This window comes from Helianthus annuus, chromosome 14 (genome assembly GCF_002127325.2).
Source record: "Helianthus annuus cultivar XRQ/B chromosome 14, HanXRQr2.0-SUNRISE, whole genome shotgun sequence".
NCBI classification, from domain to species: Eukaryota; Viridiplantae; Streptophyta; class Magnoliopsida; order Asterales; family Asteraceae; genus Helianthus; species Helianthus annuus.
In genome coordinates this window covers 148,198,933-148,212,219 of record NC_035446.2, presented here as the reverse complement: position 1 = coordinate 148,212,219, position 13,287 = coordinate 148,198,933, and positions in this window count along the sequence as shown.

Here is a 13,287-nt window from a genome sequence, read left to right as displayed (position 1 = left end):
GCCTTATCTAATCCATATTAGGAATTCTTGGATTATTATAAAACATCATAATGCTTCGGGTTCGCAGAAAGGTCATTCAGAGGTATAATTAAACATATTGACGCTTTTAACCCCTTAAACTTGCAAAGTTGCGCGTAACGTCACTTAAAGGCATAAAAACCTTAGACGGCCAATAATTGGCATTCCCGAGAGTATAATCAAATATCATGAAGCTCCTGGTTTGTTAAAAGGTCACTCAGAGGTAAGAATTAACATGTTGACGCTTTTAACCCTTCATTGCGCAAACTTTCAATTAATTACGCAAACGGCTACACTCGATCAACAAGTGGCTCATTTGTGAATATAAATACCGTAAAAGGTTATTGAGGAACTTATTTTAGGTATGTTAACACTTCCAGTCCTTTCATAATCAAAGTTTTCGATTTTTCGAAAATTAGTCCCTTAAATTCAATGTTTGACTTTATTAGGGTTTATTACACGTGTCAATACATCATTAGACGTGTTTTTACGAGGTGTTACAATTTTATGTTTAATTTTATTTGCTATATTTTTTTATTAAAAAGACATAAGAAATATTTTTTAAACTAACAAGAAAATATATTTTTTAAATTAAATACCCAATTATATGGGGCCCACCATATGACAAATACCCTAGTCCGCTTGAGCGGACCAATCTCTCAACAAAGCTGCCTAGTCATCGTATCCAATGGAAATAGTCCGTTTGAGTGGTGGTCCGAGCAGTAGACTCTCCATCGGACTTGATCGTTGGAGATGCTCTAAGAGAAGGGTGAGATGAGGCGGATGTGGGGACTTGGTATTTATGTATTTGTAATTTGATACTCGATAATACCGATTCATCTTGAGTCCATTTTTTAGACTGATACTAGAAAAAGATGTTTTTGGGATGGATGTGGTGAAAGAATGACAAGCTAGTCTGTGGAAAAGAAGCTTGAAGGTCGACAATGATATTAGTTGAAAATACATATGTTAAAATAAAATAAAAAATATGTTAATATACCATTTTTATATGAATTTAATTTAATAATTAGAGTAAACCGTAATTTTATCCCTTATGGTTAGGGGCGAATGACACCTGATGTGTGTAAAATGCAACATATAAATCACATCAATTAAGGCATAAAACTAACCCTTTTTAAGTACTAATGTTGGAAAAAGAGTGTTTTTGTCTTCCTTTTGTATTTTCAGGATGAAATGAGCTCAAAATCACAAAAGAAGCAAAAAAGACAACTAATTCTAGCATAAATACAAGAAAAGGAACAAAAGTAGACTGCCCGGACCCTCAACGGCACCTCCCAAGGCAAAGAAGAGAAAACAGAGACTGAACACGCCCCGTGTCCAGCGAACACGGGGGCGTGCCCAGGAAGCAGCAGAAAAGACAAACCAGTAGAAGCTTCCATTGCCCACCACGGGGCCGTGTCCAGGGGGCACGGGGGCGTGGTGAAAGTACAGCAGGCGCATTAATTGTAATTGCGAATTACAATTAATGAAGAGAGAGAATGTCAGACGGGCACGGGGGCGTGTCCAGCGGACACGGGGCCGTGCCCAGCCTTCTGTTCAGCCTATAAATAGGGGTGCTTGGCTTCATTCCATTTCATCCCTTGGCACACCACCTCTCTCACACTTCATCCACCACCCACCACCACCATAACACCATCATCCACCACCATCATCCATTGTCCATCGTAGAGTGTGTGAGTCGTCTCGGGATCCAAGATTGATCGTAAGAGTTCTTGACAATCAAGGTCATGTTTGCCTAAGTCTCTTACATCACTTGGTGAAGACAAGTGTTTAGTATAATACTTTTTATTTTTAATCTTTTGCACTTTTTATTTGGTTTTGTATTAATGACTTTAATAACTAGTTACTTATGTTGAAGGTGATCTTTCCTTATCGTTTGTCCGTGGTGTCTTGGCGTTATTTTACTGTCTATATAAAATAAAAGATTTTCACCATTCATATCTCCACGGTCTATATGGAGGTATGTTGGCTACCTGGTCGGGGGTTAAGGGAACGGTTTGGTAAGGGTCTTGCCCTTGTTCAGCGTTTAGAGGTCCTGCTTGGGACCTGGGTCAAATTTAGTAGGATCTCCTTCAATACCCATAGGTATTGGATGGCGGGGATCCAAACTCTTTGACCCCCTCATAAGTTAACTACTATTAATACTATAACCCGGCTATTTAAGACTGTATCCCTGCTGACTCAAACTACTGGGTTGAGGGTAACGTCGCCTTCAAAAGAGGGGCCTACTACAATAACTAAGATAATCTCTTAAACAAGTGCAAAAGTGCGAAAATAATCAAAGGTTATACTAATACACGTGTCGGATCCAAGTGATTCATCTTGTCTATCTGTTTTATTTTATTTTATTTTTCAGCATTTAGTTAGTTTTTATTTTTCTTAGTTTAAAACATTTTTCTCACTTTTTGATTTGATTAGACGTTGAGGATAAACCGGTATTAAAAGCTCTTGTGTCCTTGGACGACCTCGGTATCTTACCAACACTATACTACGTCCACGTTGGGTGCACTTGCCCATATGTGTGTTTAGTGTTAGTAAATATCGTGTTTTATAAATTTAAAACTTGGCTAAAAGTGTAAAAAGGGGCTTAAATATATATCAAAATTATATACACACCGACACACATCAAGTTTTTGGCGACTCAGTTGTGGTCTGTTGAGTGATTCTTATGGATCAATACTCAAGAGGTTACAACTACACCTATGATGAGGATGATTATAGGGGTAATTATTGCACTAATTGTCGTAACGCACGTTCGGTTCAATATAATACTTCATATCAACCATCCAATTCATACAACCATTATGAGGAGCCCAGGTACGAGCCATCAACTTCATACACATCCTATGAAGACCAAAGGTATGAACCTCCTCCCTCATACTCATATTTTGAGGAACCAAGGTATGAGCCTTCATACTCATACTTTGAAGACTCAAGATATGAGCCACCACCTTCATACTCTTATTATGAGGAACCATGGCGTGAACAACCCACCTCATATGAGTACTATGAAGAACAAAGTTTCGACCCTTATCCATCATACACTTATAATGAAGAACAATGGTGTGAACCATCTACTTCATATGAGTATTATGAGGAGCCAAGGATCGAACAACCGGATTCAAGCTTTGAGGATCCAAATTCTTTCTCTCTCACCGAAGTGACCAATAGGATATTAGAACACATTAAAACTATCGAACGTTACATGAAAGAATCTCGCGCAAAGGAAGAGGAATCCCGCGCAAGAGAAGAATTAAAAAATGATAATAACATAGAGATAGTTGAAAATGTAAAAATGGAAGAACAAGAAAGTGAAAAACCGACACATGAGTTAAACAACGGAAAAGGTGAGGTCGATAACGCTAAAATTCAAGAAGAGTCTAATTTTGAAGAAATTAATCTCTTGTCACCTACTTTCGAAAATCATTGTTTAGTAACCCCTCATGCCAAGTTTTTAAAAGAGTTAAACACTAGTGCTAAAGTCAAAGAGATAGTGAGTGTTAAGTTAACTAATGATCAAACCTCGCTAATAAAAGAAGATCCTTTTGAAATTAACATTACACCGGTTCCATGTTTCTTTCAAAATTCCTTTATTAGTAATATCACCATTGATAAAGATCTTTGTGTTAACATAATGCCTAACTACATTTTTGAAAAGTTAAGTGTTAGTGATTTTACTCCACTTCAAATTCCCATTTTTCTATCCGATCGAAAAGTAATGAAATCAATCGGTGTAGTTGAAGATGTTTTGGTTCAAACAAATCAAATGGTAATCCCGACCGACTTTGTCATCCTTGATGACGCCCCCTTAGTCTTGGGAAAACCTTTTGTACAAACTCATAAAGCTTTGAAAAACCGGAAATTCAACAAACTACCTCTTCAATTAGGGGCATTCAAAAGAAGCATAGATCTTGAGCGTTCAATGAAGTATCCTTTTGGCAATAATGACCCCCTAATTGAAGATGAAGCTGAACCACCCGATACGACCAACGAAGAAGACCACTTTGTCGAAGAAGAGATAGCCATAGAACAAACCTTTAAGGTTCTTAATCTAGATGAGGCACAAAATAAGGTGTCTTCTAAAGACCCACCCATTGAGCTCAAAGAACTTCCTAAAGGTTTGGAATATGCTTTTCTAGGCAAAGATGGTAGTTTACCTGTAATCATTTCATCTAAATTAAGTAACATAGAAAAAGAAAAATTAATTAGCCTGCTTAAAAAACACAAAAACGCGATCGCTTGGAAGCTTGTAGATATTAAAGGAATAAGCCCTTCCATGTGCACGCACAAAATTTTAATGAATGATGACTACAAAACGGTGATTCAACCACAACGAAGAGTGAACCCCAATGTTCAAGAAGTGGTTAAGAATGAAGTCATCAAACTACTTGACGCCGGACTAATCTACCCTATCTCCGATCGTCCGTGGGTAAGTCCCGTTCAAGTAGTCCCAAAGAAAGGAGGTATGACGGTAATAACTAATGAGAAAAATGAATTAATACCAACGAGAACTGTCACAGGATGGAGAGTTTGTATAGATTATAGGCGATTAAATGAAGCAACAAGGAAAGACCACTTTCCTTTACCCTTCATTGATCAAATGTTAGAAAGATTATCCGGTCATAAATTTTATTGTTTCTTAGATGGTTTTTCAGGTTACTTTCAAATACCGATAGCACCAGAAGACCAAGAGAAAACAACTTTCACATGTCCCTACGGAACTTTCGCATATCGACGCATGCCATTCGGTCTATGTAATGTGCCTGCAACATTCCAACGTTGTATGGTCGCCATTTTCCATGATATGATCGAAAAGACAATGGAAGTCTTCATGGATGACTTTTCCATCTTTGGAGACTCATATGACCAATGCCTCGATAATCTTGAACGAATGCTATCCCGATGTGAGGAAACTAACCTCGCCCTTAACTGGGAAAAATGCCATTTCATGGTAACAGAGGGAATAGTACTCGGTCACAAAATCTCAAGCGAAGGAATGGAAGTTGATCGAGCAAAAATAGAGACTATTTCTCGATTACCTCCCCCATCCTCTGTACGAGCAATCAGAAGTTTCCTAGGACATGCCGAATTTTATAGAAGGTTTATCAAAGACTTTTCAAAAATCTCAAGGCCTTTAACAAAATTACTTGAAAAAGATGCACCCTTCATCTTTGACAAGGAATGCAATCAAGCATTTCTAACCCTCAAGGAAATGCTAGTCAATGCACCTATCATGATAGCGCCAGATTGGAAACTTCCTTTCGAAATCATGTGTGATGCAAGTGATTTTGCTGTTGGAGCAGTCTTGGGACAAAGGAAAGAAAAGCATTTCCACCCAATTTATTATGCTAGTAAAACTCTTAATGATGCACAAGAAAATTATACAACTACAGAAAAAGAATTACTAGCAGTGGTATTTGCTTTTGATAAATTTCGTTCTTATCTTGTTCTTTCTAAAACAGTAGTCTATACAGACCATGCAGCCATCAGGTACCTCTTCAAGAAACAAGACGCAAAACCCCGTTTGATCAGATGGATTCTACTCCTTCAAGAATTCGACATCGAAATCAAGGACAAAAGAGGAGCAGAAAACACTGCTGCAGATCATCTCTCACGCTTAGAAGACCCAGCTTTGGAGACAACCAGAGACGAGCAAATCAACGAGAAATTTCCCACGGAATCCTTGGAAATGATGGAGAGTAGACAAAAGCCATGGTATGCCGACTACGCTAATTTCCTAGCTAGCGGTATAGTCACCAAAGGATGGCCACATCATCAAAGAAAGAAATTCTTTGCTGATGTAAAGCATTACTTTTGGGAAGACCCCTATCTTTTCAAAATGTGTGCCGACCAGCTCATCCGAAGGTGTGTCCATGGTAATGAAGCACGAAGAATTCTCCGTCATTGTCATGAAGGTCCATACGGAGGACATCATGGTGCCGCAAGTACCGCACGAAAGGTATTTGATTCGGGATTTTACTGGCCAACCATTTACAAGGATGCACAAAACCTTGTAAAGACATGTGATGCCTGCCAGAGATCAGGTAATATTTCTTCCAAAAACGAAATGCCTCAAAATGGCATTCTCGTCTGTGAAATCTTTGATGTGTGGGGACTCGATTTCATGGGACCTTTCCCACCTTCAAAGGGAAATAAATATATACTTGTGGCAGTCGATTACTTGTCTAAATGGGCGGAGGCCGAGGCTCTTCCAACAAATGATGGAAGAGTAGTGGTAAAATTTTTGAAAAAACTGTTTTCTCGCTTTGGGACACCAAAGGCTTTAATAAGTGATAGAGGTACCCATTTTTGCAATCATCAACTCGAAAAAATATTAACAAGGTATGGGGTCTATCACCGGGTCTCAACAGCATATCACCCTCAAACAAATGGGCAAGCCGAAGTGACTAATCGAGGTTTAAAACGAATACTTGAAAAAACCGTAGGAATAAATAAAAAAGAATGGGCCGACAAGTTAGACGACGCTTTATGGGCTTTTCGAACTGCTTATAAAACCACTATAGGCACAACCCCATATAAACTCGTCTATGGAAAAAGTTGTCACTTGCCAGTAGAAATAGCTCACAAGGCCTACTGGGCAATCAAAAACGTAAACTTAGATTTAGAAAATGCAGGTAAAAATCGATTTTGTCAAATAAATGAATTAGACGAGCTAAGGAATTATGCATATTCTAACTCCGAAATTTATAAAGAAAGAATGAAAAATTTACATGATAAATATATTAAATCTAATGAATTTCGGGTAGGAGATCAAGTTCTATTGTTTAATTCACGACTTCGATTATTTCCTAGTAAGCTAAAATCTAGGTGGTCAGGACCTTTTTCCGTCACCCATGTTTTTCCACACGGTGCATTAGAAATTAAAACTCGAAATGGGATACCATTTAAAGTCAATGGCCAACGGCTAAAACTCTACCGAGGATCCATTGAGGATGAGGAAGAGGAGATCTCACTTCAAACGGTTAACGAATAAACTCATACCCGACATGTTACAGGTAAGTGTACGTTTCAAAACCGGTAAGTCTTCTAACCATTTTCGGAAATAGGGGGCATGCACACGAGCACATCGTTAAAAAAAAAAAAATTTCAAAAACTTTGCCCGGCACGAGGCCGTGTCCGCTGGACACGGGGCCGTGTCGAGGCAACTGTCGGGATAAAACCCTCTTTTCCTATCAGTTACACCATTCCACACGCCCCGTATAACCGAAAACGCTCTGGTTTGAGGCGATTTTCTGCAGTTTTCCAACGTTACCACCGAGTTTAACAACGTCAAGGTATGATTCTATCCTCTTTAGTAGTTAGATTAGTTACTTGCATGTAGTTAAAACATCAAAAATTGGGGAAAAATCTAGGGTTCTTCATGTTCATCCGGATCGAACTCAAAATTTTTGATGAAATCTGTTAGTAGTAGTTTAGATTAGTATAGTAGGAAGTAAATAAACATGTATTGTTGATAGATTCGTTCGATTTCCAACTAAAACCCCAAACCCTTGTTCTTAAACCGAAAAACACGAAATTGAAAGGGTAAACGGTTTGTTTTGGGAAAAACGACACTTAGGGTTTCATTTTCGGGGGAAACCGCTACTATTGGGCTAAAAATTTTTCAGGTTTTCGAAACCGGGACGAAAAATGAAATTTTTGGGTTACAGACGCCTGGACACGGGGTCGTGTCCGCTGAACACGGGGCCGTGTCCAGCCCACTGTTTGCAATTTCACTCCGATTTTCCTTGTTTCGTACTAACTTTTGATGTATTCTTTCAGATGTCGAAATTCACGAGGTTTAACGCAAGCGAACTGGACGCTAGGGCACGGTACGAGATTCTACAAACGAGACCGGAAGAGTACCCGAGGCGGGCGTGTACCGACTTGCTAACCATGGTGAATCAACTTGACCGATTCAACAACATTGTGAGAGGTCCACTGGCTGTCGCATTGAACACCCGGCTTCGGTCGGTGCATCAATGCACGATGGAGTTCTACAGCACCTTCATTTTCAACTCGAGATGTGACCCGTTTGACCATGATGCGGTCACATTCCGATGTGGAGGGACCACGTTCACAACCTCCATGGCACAGTTTGGAGCTATCATAGGGCTATATAGTGAAGAGGAATCGAGAAATGAAGAGAATACTGGGGGATTAAGAGACTTGGATGCAACTGAACGCCAAGCCGCATGGGCTCAAATAGGTGAAGGAATCTACAACCCGAGCAGCACCAAAAGCACCAAACTGAGGGACCCGCTTTACCGCTACATTCACAGGCTCCTCACCTACTCGCTGAACCAGCGTCACGACAGTAGTGGCGTTGTAGGGTTGAAAGATTTGGTTGTCCTTCACTGCATCCACAACCAGAAGCCTCTTGATGTTCCTTATCTCTTGCTACGGAACATGCACCTAAATCGCCTTGCTCACGCTCCTACACCTATCTTCTTCGGGGGATGGGTGTACCGTCTTTTCAAGCATTTCACGAATATCCCAAGGTCCTTTGAAAGGAGTCCATGGTCGGGACGAGTTGACTACCACATTTGCCGAGCCATGAACTTGCTTTATGAGGCGGAAGACGGGACGGTGAGCTTTCAAAGGACGCAAGGCTATGCATGGAACCCGCAGGAGGCTCTAGTTCTTCATGCACCACCTCCCCATTTTCAGTACCCACCCCAAGGCGATCCGGGTCAATCCTCCTCTCAAGGAGGCGGTTTTCCTAACTTTCAAAGTCTACATGATCTTTTGCAGGAAAACCTTATGTGCACCAGGAACACCTACAATCTCGCCAACAACACATACCACCGGGTTGGAGCTATCGAGCGCAACATTAACGATATACAAGATGATATCGGTAGCATCCGGGAGTACATGGCGAGGCATGGGGGTGGAGGTGATGGTAGCGATGAAGACATGGAGTAGGAGGCTTGAAGGAACAAGGGGCAGGTTGGTGATAAGCCCACAGGTTTAAGTACCCTTCTCTATCGAACAATTTACGGCCTGCGTGCCGCTTGTTGAACAATTTACTTTCCTTAACTATTTCTTTTATCTTTGTTTTATTTTTACATTATGCTTGGATGATACTTGATGATGGTAATTTAGGATGGTTTATGTTTGTTTGGTTTGGTATTGAGTGATTAGACAGGTACAATGCAAGGGTTAGAGTGCTAAACATTAGCACTTGCAGCCCCGAAATGGAGAAACCGGGAGACAAAACCTGTTTTTCAGGCTCACAGACTGTCCACACGGGGACGTGTCCAGCCGACACGCCCCCGTGTTCATCTCCCAGACCTGCTGTTTGGTTACTGACCTGCAAATTTTTTCCAGACACGAGGCCGTGTTCAACCAACACGCCCCCGTGTTCATCTTCTGTAAGTTCTCGGTACTGGCAGTTCACCACGGGGCCGTGTCCAATGGACACGGGGCCGTGTCCAATGGACACGGGGCTGTGTCCAGACTGCCAGTAACAAAAATCTTTGCTTTTTAAACCACTTTTACACATTCTAATCAACCAAAAACCTTATTTTTGGACACATTGAGGACAATGTGTAATTTAAGTGTGGGGGGGATGCTAAAACCTTGAATTTTGCAAATCCTAAGCACAAGCCTTACACAAAACTCTATTGGAACCGCTAAACACCCCAAATTTTTTCAAAAACTTTTTCATTTTTTTTATTTACTTTTCTTAGTTTAAGTTGGGAATAACAAGTTCTAAAAAGGTTATATTTTTACAAGTTTACAACCGATAGCGTCGTGATAACAAAGAACCAACATAAGAAAATTATGAAACGGCATAACAAGTCTAGTTAAAAATTCGATTATATATACTTGATCACATTAAAAACCCATTCCCACAAAAGTGAGTTTTGAGCCTTTATTGAGCATAAAAATATACATATTTAGACTAAATGCTCATTTTTCGTTTCTTGTGTGAATAGCCGCTTGGTTCTTACAACTCTAGAACTTGCCACGACGATACATTCCCGGTCCTTACCAACTTAAACCCAAGTAAGTAAGTGATGGAGGCATTAGGACTAACCATATTTTTCTTTCTAAACCATTTTTTTTTATCACCTACCCAAAATCCCCCTAGATAGCCCCTTTGAGCCTAAACCTTTCATTTCATTACCCCAAAACCCTTTTTACCCAACAAAAAAAAAAAAAAAAAAACCATTTTTATTTTTCACCTTTTATTTTAGTAACAAGCTCGGTTTTTCGTAAACTCACCTTTTTATGTGATGGAAAAAAAAATATGATGAAGTCAAAAACAAACAAAAGCTATATAAAAGCTTGTTTGGAGAAATACTTCAAAATAAAAAGTCACTAAAGACAAGGTATTTTACGAAAACCGACGCTTTTTACGATTTTTCGCCCTTTTTACTAACCACTAACCCAACCACCCACCTTTAACCCAAGCCTAACCCTTCACCCCAAAAGTCCTCTTGATATTTACAAAGGTAAAAAGTTAAAAAGGAGGAGGATTGATTGCTTGGCAAGCCTATGGAAGGCGTAAGTTCCATGCCGCTCTCGAGTGATTCACTAAAAATATACACCTTCGGCCGAGTGTTGAGTGATCCCCCGTGAGGTATGTGAACTTGTATATAAATGGAATTTTAATAAGGCATGCTATGCCCAAATAAGTAATTTATCTTATGAAACGTTCAAAATAAATCATAACGAATAGGATTGTAAATAAATAAAAATAAAACTTACTAAGACCTTGGATTCCCGACACTCTAGGACAAGCTAAAAACTTTCTCTTCTACCTATTACATTTGGGAGTGTAAGCCACATTTAAAGAGTTTTGCTTGAGGACAAGCAAAAGTTCAAGTGTGGGGGTATTTGATGTGTGTAAAATGCAACATATAAATCACATCAATTAAGGCATAAAACTAACCCTTTTTAAGTACTAATGTTGGAAAAAGAGTGTTTTTGTCTTCCTTTTGTATTTTCAGGATGAAATGAGCTCAAAATCACAAAAGAAGCAAAAAGACAACTAATTCTAGCATAAATACAAGAAAAGGAACAAAAGTAGACTGCCCGGACCCTCAACGGCACCTCCCAAGGCAAAGAAGAGAAAACAGAGACTGAACACGCCCCGTGTCCAGCGAACACGGGGGCGTGCCCAGGAAGCAGCAGAAAAGACAAACCAGTAGAAGCTTCCATTGCCCACCACGGGGCCGTGTCCAGGGGGCACGGGGGCGTGGTGAAAGTACAGCAGGCGCATTAATTGTAATTGCGAATTACAATTAATGAAGAGAGAGAATGTCAGACGGGCACGGGGGCGTGTCCAGCGGACACGGGGCCGTGCCCAGCCTTCTGTTCAGCCTATAAATAGGGGTGCTTGGCTTCATTCCATTTCATCCCTTGGCACACCACCTCTCTCACACTTCATCCACCACCCACCACCACCATAACACCATCATCCACCACCATCATCCATTGTCCATCGTAGAGTGTGTGAGTCATCTCGGGATCCAAGATTGATCGTAAGAGTTCTTGACAATCAAGGCCATGTTTGCCTAAGTCTCTTACATCACTTGGTGAAGACAAGTGTTTAGTATAATACTTTTTATTTTTAATCTTTTGCACTTTTTATTTGGTTTTGTATTAATAACTTTAATAACTAGTTACTTATGTTGAAGGTGATCTTTCCTTATCGTTTGTCCGTGGTGTCTTGGCGTTATTTTACTGTCTATATAAAATAAAAGATTTTCACCATTCATATCTCCACGGTCTATATGGAGGTATGTTGGCTACCTGGTCGGGGGTTAAGGGAACGGTTTGGTAAGGGTCTTGCCCTTGTTCAGCGTTTAGAGGTCCTGCTTGGGACCTGGGTCAAATTTAGTAGGATCTCCTTCAATACCCATAGGTATTGGATGGCGGGGATCCAAACTCTTTGACCCCCTCATAAGTTAACTACTATTAATACTATAACCCGGCTATTTAGGACTGTATCCCTGCTGACTCAGACTACTTAGCCGAGGGTAACGTCACCGCCGAAAGCGGGGCCTACCACAATTTGCATTAATAACTTAATTCATTATCTTTCAATAATCCGACCCTTTAGGATTGTATCCTTGCTGACTCAAACTACTGGGTTGAGGGTAACGTCACCTTCAAAAGAGGGGCCTACTACAATAACTAAGATAATCTCTTAAACAAGTGCAAAAGTGCGAAAATAATCAAAGGTTATACTAATACACGTGTCGGATCCAAGTGATTCATCTTGTCTATCTGTTTTATTTTATTTTATTTTTCAGCATTTAGTTAGTTTTTATTTTTCTTAGTTTAAAACATTTTTCTCACTTTTTGATTTGATTAGACGTTGAGGATAAACCGGTATTAAAAGCTCTTGTGTCCTTGGACGACCTCGGTATCTTACCAACACTATACTACGTCCACGATGGGTGCACTTGCCCATATGTGTGTTTAGTGTTAGTAAATATCGTGTTTTATAAATTTAAAACTTGGCTAAAAGTGTAAAAAGGGGCTTAAATATATATCAAAATTATATACACACCGACACACATCAACACCCTTACCCCTTATTTCTATAAAAAGTTTTGTCTGACCTTCCGATGTTTTCTGATTGCATCAATGTACCCCCTCAACGAGAAAAAACGTTTTTGCCGCTGATAATAAAAAAGAATTAGAAGTAAATGACACATTTACACCATGTGCTTTACCTCCGTAGACATGTTTACACCTAGTTTTATTATAGTGTCTTCTTCGGCGATGTTCCGACCACCGGAGCACTTAACTCCGGCGATTTTCCGGTTTTCCGCTCAACTGGAGGCTCCAACGTATGTTTATTTGGTCGGCCATGACCTAAAAACCTGTTGGCGAGCAAATGACCGAGGCAATATCGTTGGATTTACCGGTTTTGTCGGTGAAACACGGGTTCAATTCATTTTTGTCGAAACCGTTGGCATTTCCAAGAAGCACAAGTGTGAGACATGCAACAATAAACAAATATCTAGATATTATTTTGTAATTTTAATCACTTAAAATAGTGTTTTAAAAACCGGTAAATACCAGCCGGTTATACTGGTATTACCAGTGCCGGATGCAAATCCGGTACGAAACACCCCGGTAAATAAGTGAAACGGCATAAGATTCGTACTGGCTGTAAAATCTGGTATACCGGTTTGAATCGTAATACCTGTGCCGGCCCATGGTTATTGTGATTTGGGTTTCTAGTATTCTAGAGTTTCATTAGATACATATACCATCGATCAACAT